The sequence below is a fragment of the Megascapheus bottae genome, chromosome 7 (assembly GCF_031878675.1).
Source record: "Megascapheus bottae isolate mThoBot1 chromosome 7, mThoBot2.hap1, whole genome shotgun sequence".
NCBI classification, from domain to species: Eukaryota; Metazoa; Chordata; class Mammalia; order Rodentia; family Geomyidae; genus Megascapheus; species Megascapheus bottae.
The window spans coordinates 19,880,645-19,904,985 of record NC_143515.1 but is presented as its reverse complement, the minus strand read 5'-3'; the positions used below and the strand labels follow the sequence as shown (position 1 = coordinate 19,904,985).

The window sequence follows — 24,341 nt, the reverse complement described above, 5'->3', positions numbered from 1 at the left end:
TAGGACCTCCAGGCTATAGAAACAAAAGCCATATAATGAGTGATTATTGTCCTTAATGTAGTGTGTTATCTCTCATCTCTTTAAAACTCATTAAAACTATTCCAAGTATCATACATTATTTATCTCTGAGTTACTAGAACCTAGAAAAGTATATCAGAATATTGAGTTTCTGTAAATGTATGTTCACTAAAGAATACCTCGACTTCTATTGTCAAACCCTACATATGAAGTAAAGAGAAGGAAAAAAAACATAGGAAACTCTAATGATGTTCAAGAAATAATGCATTCTCTACCTTATGAATGTAATTGTAATTTCTCTATGCATCACCCTGACAATAAAATAAAAGTAAAAAAAAATTCACTTGGTTATGGTGTAAGATCAACTCCACTGGGGATATCAGAGTTCTCAAGTAAGAATGTTCTCTCTTGTATATCAGAATGGGAATTGCCATGTTTTTCATGCTGAGAATGTGAAAGGAAAAAAAAAACAACATGAAGAGATGCCTTCTTGGCTCCTATAAAACTCTCCTAGTAGTCCCCCAAACATGGCTACATATGAAAAAAATATATAACAAAACAAAACAGAAAAACCAGCTGAGACTGAGAAGTCTTTCACTTCTGCTTTCCTGGGAGGTTTATGTTATGACTTGTATTGCTGTGGGGGGATAACCATAGCCTTGTTGACAGTAACAAGTGGCTGCATCTTCAGGCTGCAGGCTGCTGATGGTGAGAGAGTAATCTGACACAGATCCACTGCCACTGAACCTGGATGGGACCCCAGATTGCAAGCTGGATGCAGCAGAGATCAGAAGTGTAGGAACTTCCTCCGGTTTCTGCTGGTACCAAGCTAACCATCTATTAATTGTCTGACTGGCTCTGCAAGTGAACTGTCTTCTAGAGATGCAGAAAGGAAGGCTGGAGACTGGGCCATCTGGATGTCACATCTGGAACCTGAGATCAGACACATGAAAACAATCATGTTAGAAAAAAAATTCCATGAAAATCCAGGCAGTACTGACTACATTGAACTGAGAAAATTTCTACTGCTGTCCTTACTTGGGAGGCAGAGCAGCAGAAGTCCTAGAAGCTGAGCAAGGGCCTCATGTACATGCTGTACGCTGATTGGCACTGACTTCTGAACAGGGGTGAGCAGTCTATTTAGATATCTTTGGGAAAAGGGCTGTGCTATGGACACATGCAAATAATCAAGGCCTTTGCTCAGCTGGGCGCAGCTTCAGAGATCAATCATTTCTGTATATCACCCAGCATGGGCTCTGTGTTCCACATGTCCCAGGACAGACCTGGCTGTATGTATGTGACTACAAAGACTCTTTGGCCTAGTGGTGGAGTGCTTGCCTAGCATGCACGAAGATCTGGGTTTGGTTCTGCAGTATCACATACATAAAAAAGCCAGAAGCGATGTTGTAGCTCAAGTGATAGAGCTCTAGCTTTGAGAAAGCCCAAGGACAATGCTCAGGCCCCGAATCAAATCCCAGAACTGGCAAAAGAAAAAAATGTTTTGCAATAGAACTATTATTTAATAAACAGTGTATGAATGGAATATAATCTTGATCAATTTAACCTCTTTCAACATTTTCATCTTTCAGACAAAATTACCAGTCTGTGTAGGTGGGCCTTGGGCAGTGACAAGAGTCCACCAAAAGTATCAAGTGATTATTGACTACTGTCATCCCTCTGGAAGGACATTCCCTAGCCCTGTCATCCCAATGAATGGACATTCTCTACTCCTGTAAATTGAGCCCATATTTTCCAACAAAATTCTCTGCAATGACAATGCCTTTATTTGGGCTGTCTCATTTAGCAGTCAGCAGTCACATAGAGCTGTTGAGCACCTGGAATGCAATGAGCAATTTAGGTAAAATTAAAATTAAAGCACAGATACGTAGCTAGTATATATTATTCAAGACAGCACAGTTTAGCAATAATATTCATTGTTGTTATTATGACAGCCAGGCTGATAATTATTGTCATAGTCTGTCCTGCAGCCCGTGGACCTCCAGGCTGCTGCTGTTTCTGAGTGACATTATTGTGTAATCCACTGTTACTCAGCTGTGATCTTGTAAATTTTAGTATTCTAGTTTGCACTTACCATTTTCTCATGAGATTTTTCAAATATGCCTTTTAATTTCTTCTTGCATCAACATTTCAAAACCAACAATATTTTCCTCCCTGATATTTGGAAAAATTTCAGGTTTCTTTTTACTTTGTAAATTTCTTCCTTTTCTTTTTTCTTTTTTTGGCCAGTCCAGGAGCTTGAACTCAGTGTCCTTGGAAACTTTTTGCTCAAGGCTAGCACTCTGGCACTTGAGCCTCAGAGCCATTTCTGGCGATTTCTGTGTATGTGGTACCACGGAATTGAACTCAGTGTTTCCTGAATGCTAGGTAAGCACTCTATCACTAGTCTATGCTCCTTGCCACATTTTTTGCCTGATCTGGGCTTGAACTCAGGGCCTGGGCTCTGTCTTTGGGCTTTCTCAAGGCTAGAGCTCTACCACTTGAACCACAGCACCATTTCCTGCTTTTCCATGTATGTGGTACTGAGGAATTGAACCTGGGTCTTTGTGCATTCTAGGCAAGCACTCTACCACTAAGCCAAACTACTGGATGCTCATCCTTTTTCATTAGTAAAAATCATTTGAACTTCTCTATTGTTTTAAAATCTATTAAGACATTTTGGACTAATACATAGTTATCACATAAAGAATGTGCCATGAGAAAAAAATGTATGATATGCAATTGGTAGCAGATATACTTTATGTCTTGGCTATCTAACTGGTCTTTCCTTTTAAAGAAATAATGGTACCATACTTTTCATTACTAATCATCCTCTTATATTCTATGCTATTGCAAATAGACTAGTGGAATAGTCTATTACTGATGTAAATCTATTTCCAGTATTTTACAGCTTTGAAGTTTGGTTCATATATCTAGCCCAAAGATGTATGTGCATAGTCCTCAAGCTTCATATAGTAATGGAGTGAAATGAGCACAACTTGAATGTTTATTCTCACACTGTAATTTTATACAGATATTTATTTTGAAGAACTGTGTTGCCAAATCCTTCTTATATATTTTTCTTTTATTTTCTTATGGAAAAATACACAATCATAATAACCATATAATCCATTTAATTGCAGTAAAAAGAATCTGACCAGAAAAGATAATTTCACTGGGTTTTTGTCCTTCTGACCTAAATATCTTTTTGTTGTGAATATGGCCTGATGTGCAATTGCAATGAAAATAACTAGCTCCAATTTTTCACACTATCATTTTAATCAGAAACTATGGGATATATTTTCCAAAAAATGATTATTTTTAGAATAAAAATTAAGATGAGTTCTGGTAAATGACTATATCATGTGTGCTGGTATTTTCTTGGATAACAGCATTTTCGTTCTTTATAAAATAACACAGTGTCAAAATTGCCTCATTTAATACATCATTATCTACATTAAAGTTGAAAAGGATCTCCATTTCCTGGCAAAATATAATTGGGCTTAAAACATTTCTCCAAAAATAAACACTTCAAAAATATGAAAGACTGGGATCTTAGCCTAGTGGTAGTGTGCTCACCTAGCATCCACAAAGCCTTGGGTTCAATTCCTTGGTACTACATACACAGGAAAAGTGAGAAGTGGTGCTGTGGCTTAAGTGGTAGAGCAGTAGCCTTGAGTAAAATGTGTCAAGGGCAGGGCTCAGGCCCTAGGTTCAAAACCCAGGTCTAGCAAGAAACAATATGGATAAAACATAATATAATGACATCTTAACATGTAATGGCATCTGTAACATGGGCTTTGGCTCTGCCTCTGCTCTGCCCTCAGTGGTGCAGGTGCTGCTGGATCTTCTGGTCATCAGGTGCTGTGTGTTCTGTCTCCATGACACCAACCACAGAGGGTCCGAAGGCCTCCTCTAGAGTAATGCGTTTCACAGCTCTCCATGTCAATGTTTTGTTGGGTGGGGAATGACTATCATGGACTCAGGTCTCTCTGCTTGTGAGGCCCTGTCATCACTCCATAAGGAAAAGCAGAGTAGAAGGCTGCTTACTCTACTATGTCTGTGGAGGGAGAAGGTAAGACCTAAATAGAGGAAGTAGGAGGCTGGAAACAGGAAAATACACTTATTTTTAACAATAAAATGCAAGTATTTGTGGGGGTTTGGGGGGGAGGGTAATGGGGACCAAGACATGTGGAAGGGTATCAATGTATGTGAATTAATGCACCTTCTATCTGGCAAATATCATGTAACCCTTCTATTAATTACAATAAAAATATATGAAAAAATGCAAGTATTTGTTTCTTTTGCAATAGTTAATTCAAGTTGTGTACTTTTTGAGCAAGTCTACAAAACTTCTTTGCAACAAATTGTTTATATGACAAAGGATTCCACCAGCTGAGAAAATTTCAAAGGCCTTTGAAACTACTTGTGACAACTGCCATTTTTCTAGTATTTTCAAAACCACTAGTACTTGACATATTGTGCATTTGAACATGTGAGCATTTATTCCAGCCATTGCTCCATCCCTCATGGCTTACATACACAGGGTTGTGGTAGTTATTTATCTCAGTGGCTATGACAAAATAACAGACATAAACACATAATATTAGTCACAATATAGCTGAAGCTAAAATTGAGCTGATAAATCCCACCACCTCAGCCTAAGGAGAGAATTATTTGAAAAACACTTCCTAATAATACTAAATATTGTGCAATTAGTGGTGCTCAAATCCAATTAATACATGATATAAAAGCAGATAGGATCACAATGAGGATTTAATCAATCCTCAGTGATATCATCAGAAGCTGAATGAACCACATCTATTCTCCTACTGCCTGTGCCACGTTATGGCTTTTGCCCCATTGCAGGTAGCAGGACCACTCATGGCCCTCTGAGCTCAATTGTGATTTACTGAGCTGGCATCTCCAGCTCCTTGCTCTCACATTTACTCAGAAAATTTTCTGTGCTGCTCCCCAAACAAGCTACTTGTGACAGCTGTGCCACCTCAAGCAGGGTGGTTTTTGTTCAGGGTTGTATCACTGTGGGAGGCAAATATGTACCTTGCCCACAGTAATAAACTCCAACATCCTCAGCCTCCACCCTGCTGATTTTCAGTGTGAAATCTGTGCCTGACCCACTGCCACTGAATCTTTCTGGGACTCCAGTTTCTCGGTTGGAAACCTTATAGATCAGGAGCTGTGGAGACTGGCCTGTCTTCTGCAGGAACCAATTCAAGAAAGTGTTTCCATAGTTATTTAGCAGGCTCTGACTAGACCTGCAGGAGATGGAGGCTGGCTCTCCCAGGGTGACAGGCATTGAGACTGGAGTCTGAGTCAATACAGCATCTCCACTGGATCCTAAAATAGAGAAGAGGACAGGATTAATTTCAAACTTCTTTCTTAATTTATTTCACACTATAAATTTTTAAGGAGATTTTATGAACCAAACTGTTCAATAAATCACACACACACACACACACACACACACATACACACATGCATGCACACACACAGAGATGCTCATAAATCATGAGAACCTCTCATCTCAAATTTGCACTGCACCATCCCTAAGAAGAACACATATCCTTGCTCCTTCTGAAATCTTCCTTTCACAGATCCATATATCACAGTAGGTTCTCCTGGACACAGCACACTCGGGTAGAAGTGGACACAGAGCTCAGCCCCGCCCTGGCTCCGTCCCTAGCTCCACTGTGCTCTTACCTGGGATCCAGAGCATGAGCAGCCCCAGGAGCTGAGCAGGGCACCTCATTTTGAGAGGAAGCAGTCCTGCTCAGTACAGGCAAGATGAGAGCTGAGCTATTATGTGGGACTAGTAGGGAAGCTCCTCCCCTGGGAGCAATATGCAAATGACCTGGTGGGTGCAGTGGAGAGAGACACACTGGCAGGTGAGGTGAAAAGACACACCAGGAGGGTAGGGCCTCTCCTGAGAGCTATGACATTCACTGTGATCAAGAAGAGCAACAGATATCTAATGAGAGTGTCCTACAGAGGATAGCACACTTCATGATTCCTCCTGCTCTTGGCCTGCTTCCTAATTTTTTCACCCCTTCCCATGTATATTTTACACTGTTATTTGAGAAGGATGAATTTCCATAAGTAGTGAGTTCTTTTCTAGATAATTGCTTAAATGCTTATTTTGGTCATTTCTTTTTGCTTAATATAAACTATATAATGTAGAAAGCAGAGAAGAAATGTGCTATTAGTGTGGTTAATACAGATCTGTGGTTCAGACAAACTGTGAAATTCTGTGTCAAGTCCCTCAGATGCATGCTTTTGCCCTTGGAATCCATAACAGGTGCTGTAATGTTCTAAGGTGACAGTCCTGAAGTAGCACAATAGTTTGTTTTTCCTAGACGTGATCATCATACAAGTTGAAGAAAGTTTTCTTCTGGTCTAGCATCTTCCTTAGTATTTCTGTTTTCTGTTTGTCATTCCTGGGGCTTGAACTCAGGGCCTGGGCAAGGCTAGTGCTCTACCACTTGAGCCACTGCACCAGTTCTAGCATTTTCTGTGTATGTGGTACTGAGGATTTGATCCCAGGGCGTGATGCATGCTAGGCAAGCACTTTACCACTCAGCCAAGCTCCTGGTACCATCTGTCTTGTTTCTGAACTCTTTCTAGGGTATCTACAACCCTACCCAGCATTGGACTCAGGACACTTCCTATCTTCTCCTTTGGATCTGAAAGTTTATTGGGTATTCAGGACTATGTCTGCACATACCAGTTGCTCTTCATTTGCATTTATAAAAATGGCATTATTACATTGTACTCAATTTTGAAGGATAAGATTATGAACACAGAATTCTTGGTTGGCTTCTGTTTTTCATTTATTAGTCATAGATGCTAGTCTACTGTAGTCTAAACTCTTGTTAATAATATGAATTTAATCCAGTACATCAAAAGACATAGGTTTCTGGAAGATTATTTTTTACAGTATAGGAGTTGTTTTTTGTTTTTTTGTGTTTTTAATTTTTTTGGTCAGTTGAAGGACTTCAACTCTTGGCCTCGGTGCTGTCCCTGCTCTTCAGCTCAAGGCTACCTCCTTATTCCTTGAGCCACAATGCCACTTACAGTTACTTGGTGGTTAATTGAAAATAAGAGTTTCAAGGACTTTCATGCCCAGGCTGGCTTTGAACTGTGATCCTCATATCTTAACCTCCTGAGTAGTTAGGGTTACATGCATGAGCCATCAGGGCCTAGCCAGTATAGCACTTTTTTTTTCTAAATCTGTGTTTTACATTATTGTTTCAGTAGAGCTCTTTAATGCTCACATTAATATCATATTTAAGAATATTTTTCATATATTTTAGCTCATTTTTCTCTATAGTTTTTACTCATAATTTTACCACGCTAATCGTCACATTGACTTATAAATCTATGTCATTCTTTTTCTGGGCAGATCACTTGTTGCTTGAACTCAGCACCTATGCACTGTCCTTGGGCTTCCTCAAGGATAGAGCTCTACCACTTGAGCCACAGAATTACTTCCAGCTTTTTTCTATGTATGTGGTACAAAGGAATCAAACCCTGATTTTCCTGCATTCTAGGCAAGCACTCTAACACTAGGACAAACTCCCTGCCTCTGTCATTCTTTTTTATTATGAAATTTATATTGTTGCATTTTTCAGTTAGTTGATTCTTCTAGTGACAGTATATCTATGTCATGGATTGCTCTATTGCATTCTAAAATTCCCAACTGGTTCATTTTCTTGTCTTTCTTCTCCATGAATTTCCCCTTACCTCCCTCCCCCCTTCCTAGCCATCTTATGTTGCTAGTTTGATTATCTGAGAATGAAAACTTGCATTTGTTTCCCCTTAGGCTTTCTTAACTCTGCAGGAAAACCCAAGTTTAACACACTTTCTACCCAGACAGATGATCGTACCTCATCTCTCTGACAGCTATAAGTTATTTATCCTCTACCAAACAGACACAACTTCAGAGATGTGGTGCCAGTAAACTAGTAGAGAAGAACCGAATGGCTACCATGTAGCCTTGACATATTCATCCTCCATGCATCCTGATGCAGAGCCCTGGAGCAGGCTCTTTATTCTCGGACCTCTTCTGTCATGAGTAGGATGATAGAACATTGAATGTGAATCTTTACTGTCCTCCTTATTAAACTTGTAAAAAATAATAAAACTTATTTCCCATATCTTCAAAACACTGCTATCGTGTATGTGTGTGTGTGTTTGTGTGTGAGTGTGTGTGTGTGTGTGTGAGAATTGCATTGTAAATTTAGTTCACCAAAATTTTTGAAACACTCATAACACACAAAACTCTTTGTTAAAAAAATTATAATGGATAGAGGGGTTACAGTTACATTTCCCAGGTAGTAGGTCCATTACTTCTCACACACTGACACCCCTTCTCATGTTTTTATCTACATTTCCCTTCCCCACCTCCTTCTAATCATCTTGTTCCCCCCTCCCTTTTCTATTTCAAATAAACATATGTACAATATGCAAGTAAATAAAGTCAGGTAGAGTAATAATATGAGATTAACCAAAGGACAAAAAAAGAGAAGAGAAATAACATATACATTAAGAACAACTATCACACAAGATAAAGCTTTATTTCTTTTTTCATATATTTTTTATTGTAATTAATAGAAGGGTTACATGATATTTGCCAGATAGATGGTACATTAATTCCCATACATTGATACCCTTTCACATGTCTTGGTCCCCATTCCCTCCCCCCACCCCCACCCCTCATCTTGTTTTCCCCCATTCCCTATCCAATTTCAAATAACCAAATACAAATATATCCCATATATCAGGTAACAAAGTGAGATACTGTAACAATGTGAGATAACCAAGGGACAGCAAAAGAGATGAGAGATAACATAGTACATTAAGAACAACAATCATTCATTCTATGGCTTATGTTTCTATATCCTAGAGAACCTTTCATTTAGTGTCCTACTATATGGCCTTTTGTATCAAGGTTTTGCTCTATTGCAATTCTCTGCTAGGAGAGCCCAAGGTTTCTACTGATTATGACAAATGAGGGAAACCATTGAGCCTATGTTCCTTTGAGTCTGGCTTACTTCACTTAATATGATTTTTTCTAAGTCTTTCCATTTCCTAACAAATGGGGCGATGTCATTCTTTCTGACAGCAGCTTAGAATTTCATTATGTACAAATACCACATCTTGTTGATCCACTTATCAACTGAGAGACATCTGGGTTGGTTCCATATCTTTGTTATGGTAAATAGTGCTGCAATGAACATTGTTGTTCTGGTGGATTTAGTATGTCTTTGTTTCTGGATGATTGGGTAAATGCAAAGTAGTGGAATTGCTGGGTCATAGGGAAGCTCTATGTTTAGCCTTTTGAGGAACTGCCATACTGCATTCCATAGTGGTTGAACGAGTTTGCACTCCCACCACAGTGTAGTAGTGATCCCTCCTGGCCACATCCCCTCCAGCATCTGTTGTTATTAGTTTTCTTGATCCTGGCCATTCTAACTGGAGTGAGTTGTTTTGATTTGCATTTCTTTTATGACCAGAGATGTTGAGTATTTCTTCATGTGTGTATAGGCCATTTTTGTTTCTTCTTCAGAGAAGACTCTCTTTAAGTCTTTGGCCCATTTTTTAATGGGATGGTTGTTACTTTGGAGATTAGTTTTGGAGTGATTCAATTTTTTGAGTTGTTGATATATTTTAGATATGAGGTCTTTGTCCATTGTTTGGTTGGTGAAGATCTTCTCCCACTCTATAGGCTTCCTAATTAATTTGCTAGCTATGTCCTTTGCCATACTGAAGCTCTGCAGTTTAATGCATTCCCACTTATCTAGCCTTTCTCTGATTTGTTGTGATTCTTGGTCCCACCCTGCCTCTTGAGCCACAGTGTTACTTGCAGTTTTCTGGAGATAAGAGTCTCATGGACTTTTTACTGCCTGGCCTGGCTTTGAAGAGAGATCCTCAGATCTCAGTCTCCTGTGTAGCTGGAATTACAGGTGAGAGCCACCCTGTGGCTTGTTGTACATTTTTAGTCATTATTTAGGCATGATAAAAGAAAAATTGTCCCAAATTTCAAAATCTGGAGAAAGGAAAAGGGAGTGATAAGGAAAGTTAATCATGTAATAGCTACAGGCCCCAAACTGAAAGTTTGACAAAAATCTTCCTGAAAATTGGTTGAAATTTAAAATCCCAGTAGACTACAACTCGTAACTTAGAAAATCTAGTCACAATAATTTTCTGTACTTATCCCCCTGATCAGTCCATAAACAGCAAGCATTTTGTATAGCACAATTTTCCCCTGTATGTGTAATAAACCATCATATTGTAAGGTGACATTCATTCACCTTCTAAAAACACTCCTGGTATTTAAATCCCTGAACATTTTTCCAGGTACTATTCGGCCTTGTTACTGGTGGATGTGTCACCAGATGGAAGAGGTGGAAGTGAGGGTTAGTGAAGCTTCCCTTTAAATATAGGAACTCTTCAATTAGGGTCATTGACTTCAATCCCAGAAGAAGAATTTCTGGACAAGTCATGATAGGAAGAATACTTGACAGAGCTTTATAAATAAACATACAGGCAATAGGACAAATAAACAAAAAGCAGACAGAAGGGCAGATGCTCTCATAGGGAGATAGACATAGAAGCACACAGTTCCTTGGGCTCCTGGGTGTTTATAGGGTAAAGGCATGGGATATGGCTTCAATGTCATGCAAAGATAGGGTTTTATTTTCCTCTAATTGCACCTGGTGTTACTTTGAGTTTCCAAGTAAGAATGAATCTTGCCATAAAACAGAAGCTTGAGACAAAGAGCTGCCCTGTTATCTGCATTTTGGAAGGTAACTTGTGTTTTCTCTGGAAGGCATACATTCTGTCAGCTGTTAAGTTGGGTAGATATGCATTTCTCAGGAAGAAATGAATTCTGTTGTCTCTCCTTGGAGCAAAAATAGCACTTGTAAATATTGTATTTTTGAGTTGTCTTCACAGGCTTCAGTTTCCTTAAGTTATCCTGCTTCAGGTAAAGAAATTTGTTCAAGAACCTGAGGATTTTGTGAAGTATATCTCTGATGGTTCATTAAACCCATTCATTTCAGAGAGTAAATCCTGTGACACAATATTTCTGAAGAGTTTTGATAGGCAGTTTCTCTTTCTTAAGCTAATGATATCCCTGGTCTTTATTTCTTTCTAGAAATGATGGCAGAAGAGGCAGCCTTCAAGTTCCAGCTTGAGCTCAATTTGTCTTTATTGCTAATCTCAAAGGACCTGAACAACACCTGTTTGATGGGCAAGGAGGAGGAATGGGAGGCCTCTTTTTTTGCCAGTCTTGGGCTTGAACTCAGGGCTTTAGTAGTATCCTTGGAATTTCTCAAGGCTAGAGCTTTATTAATTGAGCCTCAGAACCACTTCTGCCTTTTTTCTATGTATGTGATACTGAGGAATTGAACCCGGGCCTTCGTGCATGCTAGGCAAGCACTGTACCACTGGGCCAAACTTGCAGCCTCCTTTTATCTATTTAACCAAAGTTCATCAAGGATTTTCTGGACTCATACGAATGAAGAATGAACCTTTCTTCTCTCTTAGGATTATGAACATTGTCTCAAGCTATGAGTGGTGCTTAACATACACACTACTTTGCTTTTTGGTTCAAAAAAAAAAGCAAAGTTGACATATTGTAAGAATTCTTAGGATTTATGTCTGAATTTTTTTTTCTCCTCGGTGATATATCTCATCCCATAGTTTTGGTGGAAGTTTAAATTCTGATTTCAGAATGACCTGTTTCCTCTATATGAAACATGCCTCTGATTCTGTTAGACAAGTTTAGGTAACTTACCTCCCCTGATTTGCTATTTAACATGGATAACATGACATATCAAAGATGAACAGCAAGTTATTTTTATTTTATTAACACAGAAACTTGCATCTGTGAGTCATTATAGGTTTTACTTTCTATATCTCATAGATCTTTTTGACAATACTGGAGTTAGAACTCAGAGCCTTAGGCTTGGTAGGCCAGCACTCTGCCAACTGTGAACATTGTTAACTGCTTTTGCTTTAATTTATTTTCAGATATCTGCTGACATAGTTAAAAAATGCCTGAGATGGTCCTTGACTGAGTTTCTTCTACTTCTATCTCCTATATAGCTATATAGCCTAAATATCCTGGACTTCTCATACTCTTATTTGTTTTGTTGTCATCTCATTGCATTGACCATGACATATGTGTTTAGCATGTATCATTTTAAAACCATACGCTATAGTGTGTCTGTCCCAAAGTTGATGGCAGTGAAATTGTTCTTGAAACTTACATTAGAATAAGTTTGAAGAAAATCCCAGGAATCAAGAGGAAAATTGTATGAACAAGTTATCATACAGAGCCATAAGAGACAGAGACACTAACACTATTTTGCCACCCAAGCAGTTGCTCAAAAAGGAAGTAATTGCTATGAACAAAATACCAGTTATCTGGCTGGCTGCCATTTAGCAATCTGAGAAGCCTCATGTGGAGTTCACCTTGAGTTTTCGCTGCTCCTTCATGTTATACTCTTAGATGGCTGGTCCTCACCCATGCATGTGTCAAAGGGCAGTGTGAGCAGCTCTTGGCTCTGGCTTAAGTTCTCTGGCTCTAGGTGACCTCCTTATCATTCTACTAATTTCCCTATAGAAATTATACTCTTTTCTTTTATATCTGTCCCATTTATCTAAACAAAGCCGTTTCATTTGTGCCATTCATTTCCAGGTATCTTGTGTAGACTCAAGGTGAAGAGCACAACCACAGCCACAGTCTAGCTTTTATAGTATAGGGCTTGAGGTCAAATGATATGCCTTAGGGGAACCCGCCCACTTCCTCCCCTGCTTAATGGAGGATGGCAGCAGTTACACTCCTTAACCGTTTGCTTCAGTTTCCTTGTGGGTGTAACTGTTTCAGTACTGTTGACTACTTTGCAGTGTCTTCCCTTGGAAGTCTAGGTCAAGCTAAGCCTTTTTCTCACACTCAGGGTGGAAAGTGTTCCTTAGGAGCACTCTGCAAATCAGCAGGCAGATACAGCAGCGAGAGAGAAGTAAAGGTTAGGAAAAGGGCATCTCCCTCGTGAGTAAAGTAACTGAAAGGTCTTCCATGTTTGGAGGAAGACCAATGAAGACCATGCTGGTTCCACACTGGGCAGAAGAATTCCTTTTCCCTAGTGGATGGCTGGAATTATGGGAGAAGTGGTGCCATTCCACTTAAAGCACTAGAAACACAATGACATGGAAATATGTGCCCAAAAAATGCTCTGGGAATGGCCATTCTTTGTATTTTCTTGTCAGGATAATGTGCAGAGAGGTTACAGTTACATTTGTCAGGTACTGGGTACATTACTTCTTGAAACGTACGTAGACCCCTTCTCATGACTTTGTCCCCCTTTCCTTGCCCCTCCCCCTTCCAGTCATCTTGTTTTCCCCTTCCATATTTCAAAGAAACAATAAGTGTATATACAGTACACCAGTATACAAATTCAGATACAATAATCTTATTAGATTAACCATAAGTGGAAAAAAAGAAGAAAGGAATAACTTCATATAGTGGATTAAGAACAGCAAAAGATAAACCTCATGTTTCATTAACCTACAGTCCATTTTCTTTAGACTCATCCTGTATGACCATTTATGCATAGTGTATGAGCTATTGGGATCGTCTGTTAGGAGAATCCTAAATGTGTATTAATTGTTAAAAATGAGAGAAACAATGCAGCCTATGCTCCTATGGGACTGGCTTACTTCATTTTTTTCTTTTATTTGCATCTCCTTTTTATTGTCTATAAAGTGACATTAGCCCTCAGATAGGAAAGGAGTCACCTCTGATTGCTTAGGGATATTCCTTTCTCTATTGCATTGCCCTTCTTGCCCTTACAAAAATTCACTATAAGTGTGAGAATTTACTAAGAATCTCAGGTTTACTCTGTTCATCCACATGCCTATCACTAGGTGAGAACTACATAAGCTACAAAAACTCTTTTCCTTTTCATTTAAAAATTCTTTTGTTAGACCTATTATAGCTTCTCATTTATTGTGTGAATCTGGCTGGATGCCACATCCCAGAGTCCTCATAAGTACAGGTGTGTGTTCTTTGTACGTCAGGAGAGTCACTCTCAGTACCATGCTGCTGAGGCTGAGAGCAAGAAAGAGAAGAAAACTGGAGATTATTGTCGTAATCTTTTCTACCAAAATCTTCAAGTGACCATCAGAGTCTATCTGCATGTGAGAAGCTGTATCAGCAGGTGGAGGCAGCAGGAGGAGCAGCTGGGGCAGCCTAGACTCTCACTTCTGCTTCCTGGGGAGTTTTTGTTATGACTTGTATCACTGTGGGAGGCCAATCATAACCCTGTTGACAGTAATAAGTGGCCACATATTCAGGCTGCAGGCTGCTGATGGTGAGAGAATAATCTGACCCAGATCCACTGCCACTGAATCTAGATGGAACTCCAGGTTGCAAATTGGATGCTTTATATATGAGGGGCTTCGGAGCTTTCCCTGGTTTCTGCTAATACCAATGTAAGTAATTGTAAATACCCCGACTGGCTCTGCAATTGAGGGTGACTCTGTCTCCTGGAGATGCAGACAGGGAGGATCAAGACTGGGTCATCTGGATGGCACACTTGCACCTAGCAGTGGAAACAAACAAACAAGAATAATCAATTTTCCTCCTTGATAAACATGTTACAAGAGGTCTTCCCTGAAGTTCCAGATAGCCCTGGATATCCTAGGCTGAGTTAATTCCCAGCACTCTTCTTCCTTACCCTGGAGGCAGAGCAGCAGGAGCCCCAGGAGCTGAGCAGGGGTCCTCATGTCCATGCTGTGTGCTGACTGGACTGACAGCTGCCCAGAGTGTGGGCAGATTCTGAAGTCTCAGGGCAGTGGGCTGAGCTCTGGGCACATGCAAATAAGTAGGGGTGGGGGGGGTGGGGGGGCGCTGCAAGGGGTAGACCAGCTGTCCCACAGACCAGATTTCCATATCCCAGCTGCACTACAGACCTTATGTCCCACAAACTGAACAAAGATAGCATAGTTATGCCTGCACAAAATGTTTTTCTCTTTGGGGTGCAGGGGACAGAAGACTCTCTTTGTCCTGTAAATAGACTGAACTTTGATTTACACCTTGTTCACTGAATGCTTTTCATGATAGCCTGAATTTCTCCAGGCATTTCCAAAGTGTAGAAGTAATTATTTAGTTCCTAAGTCTTTAGTTTACTTGACTATTTACATTGTGAATCATGAGCACAATTATCTAGAAATACCTTATAGATGTGTAGTACTTAGCAGATAGGTAGTTAAATACATGACAAATAGATATGGATAAAATAATGAAATTCAGTGAAAGCAAATGGGCAATATTGTGCTATGGTATAAAAGTGCAGGCTAGTTACTGGGCATTTGCTGTCAACTCCATATTGCTGCATCTGTTTCTTTTTCCTTTCTTCCTCTCTTTTCTCCTTTTTCTTTTCTTTTTTTCTTTCTTTTGTCTGTTTGTCTGTCTGTCTTACTATTTTTCTTTCTTTCCTCCTTCTTTCTTCTTCCCTTCCTTCCTCCCTCCCTCCTTCCCTTTGTTCCTTCCTTCCCCCTTCTTCCCTCCCTCCCTCCCCTTCCCTTCACTTCTTCGTGTTCTTCTTTCTTTCTTTCTTTCTCTTTCTTTCTTTCTTTCTTTCTTTCTTTCTTTCTTTCTTTCTTCCTTCCTTCCTTCCTTCCTTCCTTTCTCTCTCTCTCTCTCTTTCTTTCTTTCTTTCTTTCTTTCTTTCTTTCTTTCTTTCTTTCTTTCTTTCTTTCTTTCTCTCTGCCAGTTCTGGGACTTGAACTCAAGGACTTGGCATTGTCCCTGGCACTCTTTGTTTTCAAGGCTAACACTATACCACTTGAGCATGAGCCACCAGTGCCCAGCTGTCCTGTGTTTCTGAGTGCACTTTCCACCACCATCATCAAGGAGAGTCAACATCAGACTTTGGCTTTCTTATACTAAGAGGTCCTGGCTACATTCATAGCTTTGTGATCATTGTATATATAGAAGCATCCTGAAGTCTTTGTGAAATTAATGACTTAACTCTTCTTAATCCAAACTGCCCTCCCTCAGAAGCCGAGCTGTTCTCTAAGCCATCGTTGAAATCAACTTCAGTTTACTCTACTTCTTTAAATGTTTATTCTTGCTGCACCCTTTCCTGGAGGTCTTAAAGTAGTTTTCAATGACTGGAGTTAGAGTGTGTGACCCAAAACAGCCTAAAAAAATGATATTATGTAGCATGGTGATGGTGAAAAGTGAAGCAGGACATTGGAGCCACACAGCATGGAAAGGACAAGGGGAAAATGCCACAGGTGATGAATTCAGAGTGCAGTGAGGAAGGTTCCCCACATGGAGTCCAGCCTGACTGGACACAGTCCACCCACGTGTGGGGGAGCTACCTGCAGGCCATTTACTAGACAACAAATCAGCCATCTTATTGAGTCCAAGCAGTTGTTGTGGATTCATAAGTTAACACTTCTCCATAAAGGCCAGTAGCTCACACACAGGTCATTGCCAGATCAGAGTCCATTTATACCAGGCCCTAAAAGACAGCTGCCAATACCGACCCTGTTATGTGATTGGAGCCAAAGCAGACTGAAATAAAACAAATGAACCAGTTCATCTTTTCCTTCTGCCTGGACCTGGCTGATGGTGAACATGCACTGCTGGTGCAAACAAGGTTTTCTGATTATGATTCCTCAGATGTGGTTTGAGAGAATGACAATTAGGGGAATGGCTCTGAGTTGAAGAGGAAGAGTGGATGGGAGGATGGAGAGCCAGTCACTCCACTATTTTTGAAAGAAGACAAGCAGTCCCAGAGGTGCCCTCGGGTGGGGAAAAGCATGAAGACCCACTAAAGTCTGAACTCCAGTGCTTATGGTGGGAAATGAAGAGTACATATTATCAAATGAACCATGCACTTTAGACTCTTTTCCAATATTTGTTCACTTTTTGTCTGGGCTGAATTGAGACAATTCTTCTACCAATGTGTTTTGTATAGCTGTGATTGTCAGTTATATGCCACCATCCTGGATTTTACATAGAGATACGACCTTACTCACTTTCCTCCAGACTATCCTTGTACTACATTTCTTCCAGCTTCATCATCCCAACTACTCTACAATGTCAGAGAGATTTTTAACATTAGATATTGCATCTACACTAGGCTCATTTCTTAACAAATATTTTTATCACCAGAAGTAGAGAAGATAGAATCTACAGCTCAGTCCAGATAAAATATCCGAGATCTTATTAAATCAATAAGTAAAAGTTGGATTTGAAATCTTCCAAGCTATGTCATAAGTACAAACTGAATATATGAATCAAGATCTAGGTGTTCTTAAATATCTCCATTACTGGACAATCACTTAGATATGAATTCTCCAACTGAATCATTGGCAGTGATTTGGGGATTTCACTCAGATGATTAGTAACCACCAGGCTGAAAATGTGGCAATCACCATTCCCACATTCTCTCTACTAGAGAGATCCACAGTGCGTCAGCCTCTACCACAACTCCTCCCTAAGCCTGTGAGTCTTTGTTGTATCCAGTTCCTCTCTACTTTCTCAAATATGCAATGCACTGTGTCCCCTGGTCTTGTCATGCAGAATTCAGAATGGACAAACCAATCAAGATACACTGTAGGCACAAATGGATTTGTTGAGTGGTATGCCCTTTGTACAAGTACTTAAAGATAATAAAGCTTTAAGTTAAAATAAAGGAGAAAGGAATGGGAAACTCGCACAAAAACTAAATCTGATTCACATAATTTAAATTTATTGAACAAGAAAGAAATTTACATAGACTCTCTTAACTTGATGCAGATTTTTTGACCACCTGAATCATTGTCCTTGAGGAAGCATTTTCTGTCACTGAGTTGCTCAAGGCTCCACCTGCACCTGATGCTAAAAGGACTTGTTTACCTGTTTACTGATGGATGAACTAACTTTCGTCTAGCCTGATGACAAGGAACTCTATCACTCCATTTCTAGACTGTATCACCATGTGCCTACCACTCTCTCACTTGGATGTTTCCCCAGGTCTGTACACAGGATCATTTCTACAATCACTTCTGCATTAGATCCTTGTCTACTACTCTCATTCAGCCTTTCTCCTGCTGGAGTATTCTGCTCAGAGACTCAGCTAGATATGCAAGAGAGCTATTATTCCTTCTTTAATACATGTTACACATTTTGGTATGGTCTATTCCATCTTGGGTCATTCTAGATGAGACCCAATTCTCTCATTTCTGTCTAACACAGACAAGTGTTGTTCTGCATGTAAGTATCTTTGTCTGTATCTTTCACATTGGCTCATTAGTAATACTGGAAGTCACAATCAGTCAGATTGGCAAGTGTTGATATGGGAAAACCTTGAAAGCTGATGGTGACAGAACCAACACCCCATTTATCTAAGATTTCAGGCTCAGATAATCTGTTATGCTGTTCTACAGAGAACCATTGTAACAGGACAGCTGGGCAAAGCCAAACAGGATTAGAGGTGTGTCATGAAGGTGGGGTTATTCAGTGACCTATCACTCTGCAAGGAGCATGAATACTTGGTATACGGTAATAAACCCACAGGTCCTCAGTCTCCACTCTGCTGATTGTCAGTGTGAAATTTGTCCTTGATCCACTGACACTGAACCTGTCTATGACTCAGATTCACAGCTGGAAACAATGTAGATGAGGAGCTGTGGAGACTGGACTGGCTTCTCCAGGTATCAATGCAATTAGATGTATCCATTCCTATACAGGAGTCTTTGACTAGACCAGTAGGAGATGGAGTCAGGCAGGGAGAATGGAGTCTGGATTATCACAATACCCCCAGTAGATCGTGAAGTTATAATAAATGAGACGTATAAGAGTATGTATTACCTTTGAGAGACTTTCTATAATTTTCCTGTTACTATTAATTGCCAAATGTTTTCATGGCTTTGGTTTGTATCCTAAAAACATTTATTTTTTAATACATAGATTTTTTGCAAAGCACAAAAGAACCCACAGACCCCCAAATAACATGCTCCACGTATTTGTTATCAAAAAAGAGAGTTTGCTGCATCTGGAATGATCCTCATTCTCACATAAGTGAACTTTATCTATCCCATCCTGGTGGCGTGGAATTTTCATCTAACCTATGAGCAGAACATAAATGAGAAGCAATGATTCTGAGGACTCACCTTCATCTCCTTTTCCATCTTCATCTTCTCTGCCCTCTACAGTGACACTTAGTATTAGACTCAGGACCCACGCACACAGTCTCATGTGTAGCAGTGAGGAGCTCTATCAGGGAAGGCAAAGCCTAGCTGAGTCCTTATTTCTGGCTGGAAAATCCTCCTGAGGGAGCACTGTACAAACCAGCAGGTGCGTGCAGCAGTGTGAGGGGAGCCAAAAGGAGGACAAGGGCCTCCATCTTGTGAATCAAGTCACTCAAGAATCTTCTGACAAATAAAGACTGTGGTGGCTCAAGAAATGTGCAGAATTCCCCTAGCTCAACCCAAGGATCTACATAGAGGGAGGCTGTGTTCCCCTTGATCCTCAGATTAAAGCACTAGATGGAACTTGGTGTCCAACAGTCTCTAGGATTTTCCCTTCTGACTGGCCCCATCAGAGCTGTTGCAAAACTAGGAACTCATGCCTATTTTGGTTTTAATACACAAGAACTCTCTCCAGTGACATAATGGAGATCCCTGAAATCCACTGAAATTGTTAAATGATGGTGGATATCCTAAAAATAATAGACATGTTGTCATTGGACCTAACAAACTCATCACAGCGCTCATGGATGAAAGAGATGAGAGAGGAAAATGCTGGTTTCTTACAGTTTGTGAGCTCGTAAAAATTTTTTTATTAATTAAATAGGAAACACTTAAACTGTGAATATAAAATTCCATGGGATTATTTTTACAATCTGGTTAGCAAATGTAGTAAATGTCCTGTCTTACTTCTTCATGGTAACTATACACCAAGTTAATCACAAATTTCTGTGTCTATATGTGTAGCGGGACAGAGTGGCCAATGTTGTGGTAAGACACATTTTCTCAGTAACTACCATTTCTCATTCTATGGAATTTGATCCTGACAAGCTGTGTAGCTTTTAATAAGAATCTTATCTCTTCTTATCCTGATCTGTATGTAGAGCAGTGACAGAAACAAGTCCATAGTTTAAATGGAGATTTCACAGATTACAACAGCAAGTGTAGATTCCCTATTTACTTGTCTCTTTACTTGCAACCTGATGACATTTCACTGCACCTTCATCAAAACCTACTGAAGGATAGGGTGCTTTGTCAGAGCAACACAGACAAATTGTTTCCCATTCCAGCTTAAGCCATCACACAATCCCCATCTGGTAATTTGGCCACTAACGTTGTATACTTCATTAGGGAGCCACAAGCATTAATATTTTAGAGATCAAGTATCGAAACTTGGGCTCAAGGCAAAATGATTAGGCAGTACAACATTTGTCATTCATTTGTAGATTTAAAATAGAATTGTAAAGTATTCATCAGATACCAGTATCTCATGACTATATTTCTAGCCATGCAGAAGTCTGGAGATCTCAAAGATCATGATGAAATCCCAATTAACTTTCAAGAAGCTGGGCTGGAGCGATGCCTCACATTGTAGGGGACCAGTATAGCAAAGAGAATGACCAAGCATGAGTAAAACAAATTAATACTGTTTTCACAACATAGCCTCTACCATGATGGAAAGTCATAATCCTGTTGATTTTCTGTGAATCAAAATTGTTTCTAAGTGTCTCCTATTTGGCCATCATTAAGAAAAAGGCAGGTGCGTTGTCCTGTAGTTTCTCTTCTGCTGACAAATGCTGTCATTTGGGGGCCATGACCCTGTGTTGCTGCTGTGATTCCTGTGGTGTGGACAAGGGATTGTTTAGGAAATTTTTGCCATCCCCTAGAAATAGATGATGGTGAGTTGAGGAACATGATATGCGCACAGATTAGCACACTGCACTGTAGACTCTTTCATTGCACATAGCCCCACCCACACTGTTTCAGGAGAAGCTGATTTGCAGGCTGAAGTGGATGGCCTTTGTGGTCGAGAGGATTATCCATAGTATATAAGTGATATCTAGTCAGAAAGCCCATGGCATACTCCAAATTCTTCATGGATGGAATATAGTCTTGAACCCCAGGGAAGTTGGAATGGAACCTGGCTGTGTTCTAAATTGCTGCTGAGTTTTACTCTCTTATCCCCTAAGCAGACACTTCCTAATGTTCTTCTCTGCATCTGAATACAATGTAAAGGTAGAATTTTGCCCTGTAGGTCTCTCCTGTGCTCCAGAAACAACAGACAAGGGAGCTATGCATCCTATTCAGTATGCCTAAGACCCGTCTCTCCTTTCAAGGAAAGAAGCAATGGAAATACAGTCCTCCAAATCTTACCCTCTTGCATAGCTTGGAGATCAGCTACACATCACTGTGTCTAGCTCTATCAGCTCAGAAGGAGTATTGTATATTCTTTTTTCCAGGATGGACTTTAACCACATATTTTCAAGTCTCTTAGTTAGCTAGAAGTGGGAGCCATTGGTATCTTCAAATGTAAATTAACTTTTCAGGGACAGTCAGGAAAATTTAGTCTAGAAGTTTCAGTGAAGAAAATGTCTGTACATATGTGACTTGAGTACCCTCCAGTGTTTTGCTGGTGTTAAGAACCAGATGATAGGAATACCATTGAAATCAGGAAGTTCTAATGTCAAATTGAAGTCCTTCCCAATTACAGTTAGTAATTTCCATTATTTTAGGATATTTCTCTAAGCTGATTTATTCTCTAGATCAAAGTCTTCTTTATCTTACTATGGTGATGCAAATGTTCCCTTACCATGCAAATATATGATATTAACATTACTAATATTATGGAGAAGACTTACTATGCCATTTTAAGAAAGTCTGTATTTGCAAAGAGTTCCAACCAGAATAAACAAGTCATTCTTATTTTCACGTAATGATATTGTAAGAGTAATGTGTTGAAATTTTGTTTGATTATATTTTTATTTTTATGATTATCATAACCAATGATCTCACTCTAAGTCATTACTGAAAATATAATTTTTGGTACTAGTTAGAATTTTGTTAGCATGAAAGTATCAAACAGGTACTGCATGTATACAAAACAGTTAAAGAGTATAATAAGAGTCGTATATTAATGTCATTCCCATTAAGCAGAAGTAAGGACCAGTGAGTAAAAGACATCACAGTGAAAATCACACATTGTATTTCAGCTGATGGTTACTAAGTTTCACACACTGTCAATCATATTGAGAGTGGAAACTTCTGGGAGGGGTAAAAGAACCCATTTGAGTTAAATGGTAATCCAAAACATGCTCTGTCACAGGGCCAGTTTCTCTATTGGATATTATCTAATAACTGAGTGTGCAAAAATGCTTATATTATTTAAGGAGAAAGATAGTTTCTTATACAAACTCGGAGCGGAGGGGTGAGCTTTACTTCCCATGGTTACACAGAGAATCTTTTTTTAGCTTTTTTTTCCCATGAATTTTTATCATGATTAATAGAAGGGTTACATTATATTCACCAGATAGAAGGTGAATTACTTCACATACATTGATACCCTTTCTCATGTCTTGGTCTCCATTTCCCTCGCCCGACCCCCACCCCTCATCTTGTTTCCCCCCCTTCCCTATCCGATTTCAAATAACCAAATACACATATATTCAAAATATCCTATAGCAATGTGAAATATTGTAACAATATGAGATAACCAAGGGACAGCAAAAGAGATGAGAAATAGCACAGTACAGTAAGGACATCAATCATTCATTCTATATCATGGAGGTCCTTTCATTTAGTGTCATCCTCTATGGTCTTATGTGTCCAGGTTTTGTACTATTGTAAATCTCTGCTAGGAAAGCCCAAGGTTTCTACTGATTATGACAAATGAGGGAAACCATTGAGCCTATGCTCCTTTGAGACTGGCTTACCTTACTTAATATAATTTTTTCTAAGTCTTTCTATTTCCTTACAAATAGGACAATGTCATTCTTTCTGACAGCAGGATAGAACTCCATTGTGTATAAATACCACATCTTGTTGATCCACTTATCAACTGAGGGGCATCTGCCTTGGTTCCATATCTTTGCTATGGTAAATAGTGCTGCAATGAACATTGCTGTGCTAGTGGCTTTAGTATGTCCTTGTTGCAGAGAATCTTTAATATAGATCTGACTGATGAACATTGATCTCTACTGCCTCTGTCCATGTTGGAAAAATCCTGATGGATCTTTGGTTATCATTTTGCAACATGTTGCAAAATGTTCTTAATTCTGGCTGTGAGGTCTGTGCTGGTCTACTCCTTGAAGCAGAAGGCTTTTCAGAGCTCTTCTTGGCTGTGATCAGGGGTGTGGGACTCAGATAGGGTGACAGACCCTTGGGTCCCTTTGCATGGGAATGTCAGTGAACATTAGTAGCTACAAACAGTGCATTGCTCTGCTGTGAATCTTGCAGAGATGTAGGCTCTCTCTGAGCCAGGCTACTGTCTCTTCCTCATTCATTGTTCACATGAAACACACCAGGGCTCTTTCTGCCCTCATGTCAAAGGCAACCTTCACACTCCCACCAGAGCCCACTGAATGAAAGCACAAAATCAATGATAACTAACACCTCTGTATATTCTTCCTGTTCACATTCAGCATGATCTTACATCCATTCCTTAGGGCACAACTAATTTGCTTATATCACTCTGTACATATCTCTAGGTCTATGTCAAGAATTATTTACTCTGTATTTTCTAATTAGTGCTTTACATTTTAAAATACTGTTTTCAGAATAGCAGCAAGCTTATTTATCTATCAGCATCCTCAGCCTCTACACTGCTAATTGTCAGTGTGAAATCTCCCTGTTACCCACTGCCAATGATCCTGCCTGAAACCCTAGAAAATCAGTTAGTAACCAAGTAGATCAGGGATTGTGAGAACTAAAGCTGGTTTCTGGAAGAACCAGTATAAATAGATGCATACATCACTATGCAGAAGGCTCTGACTAGACTGGCAAGAGATGGAGGATGGATATTCAAGGGAGACATGCAGGGTAGTGGAATCTCAGTCATCATTATATCCACCCTGGTTCCTGGGATAATAAGAGCGAAGTGAAAACTTGTGGACAAGCCCAGAGAGCCATCGTTACTATGTCCTTTCATTTATTCACCTCAGTTATTTTTAATTATGAATGTGACTTTATTCTGTATGGCTCAAGTTTCAATCATAGCCCCAGGAATGTTGACCATATTTTCTTCCACTCACCTACACTCCATCTTGACACTGACTTGAGGT

At 39.6% G+C, this 24,341-nt stretch overlaps 1 pseudogene; it reads right to left on the bottom strand.

Annotated features, from left to right (window-relative positions):
• Positions 1-3,838: 3,838 nt before the first annotated feature.
• On the bottom strand, positions 3,839-5,785 carry LOC150060368 (immunoglobulin kappa variable 2-30 pseudogene; annotated as a pseudogene).
• Positions 5,786-24,341: the final 18,556 nt, after the last annotated feature.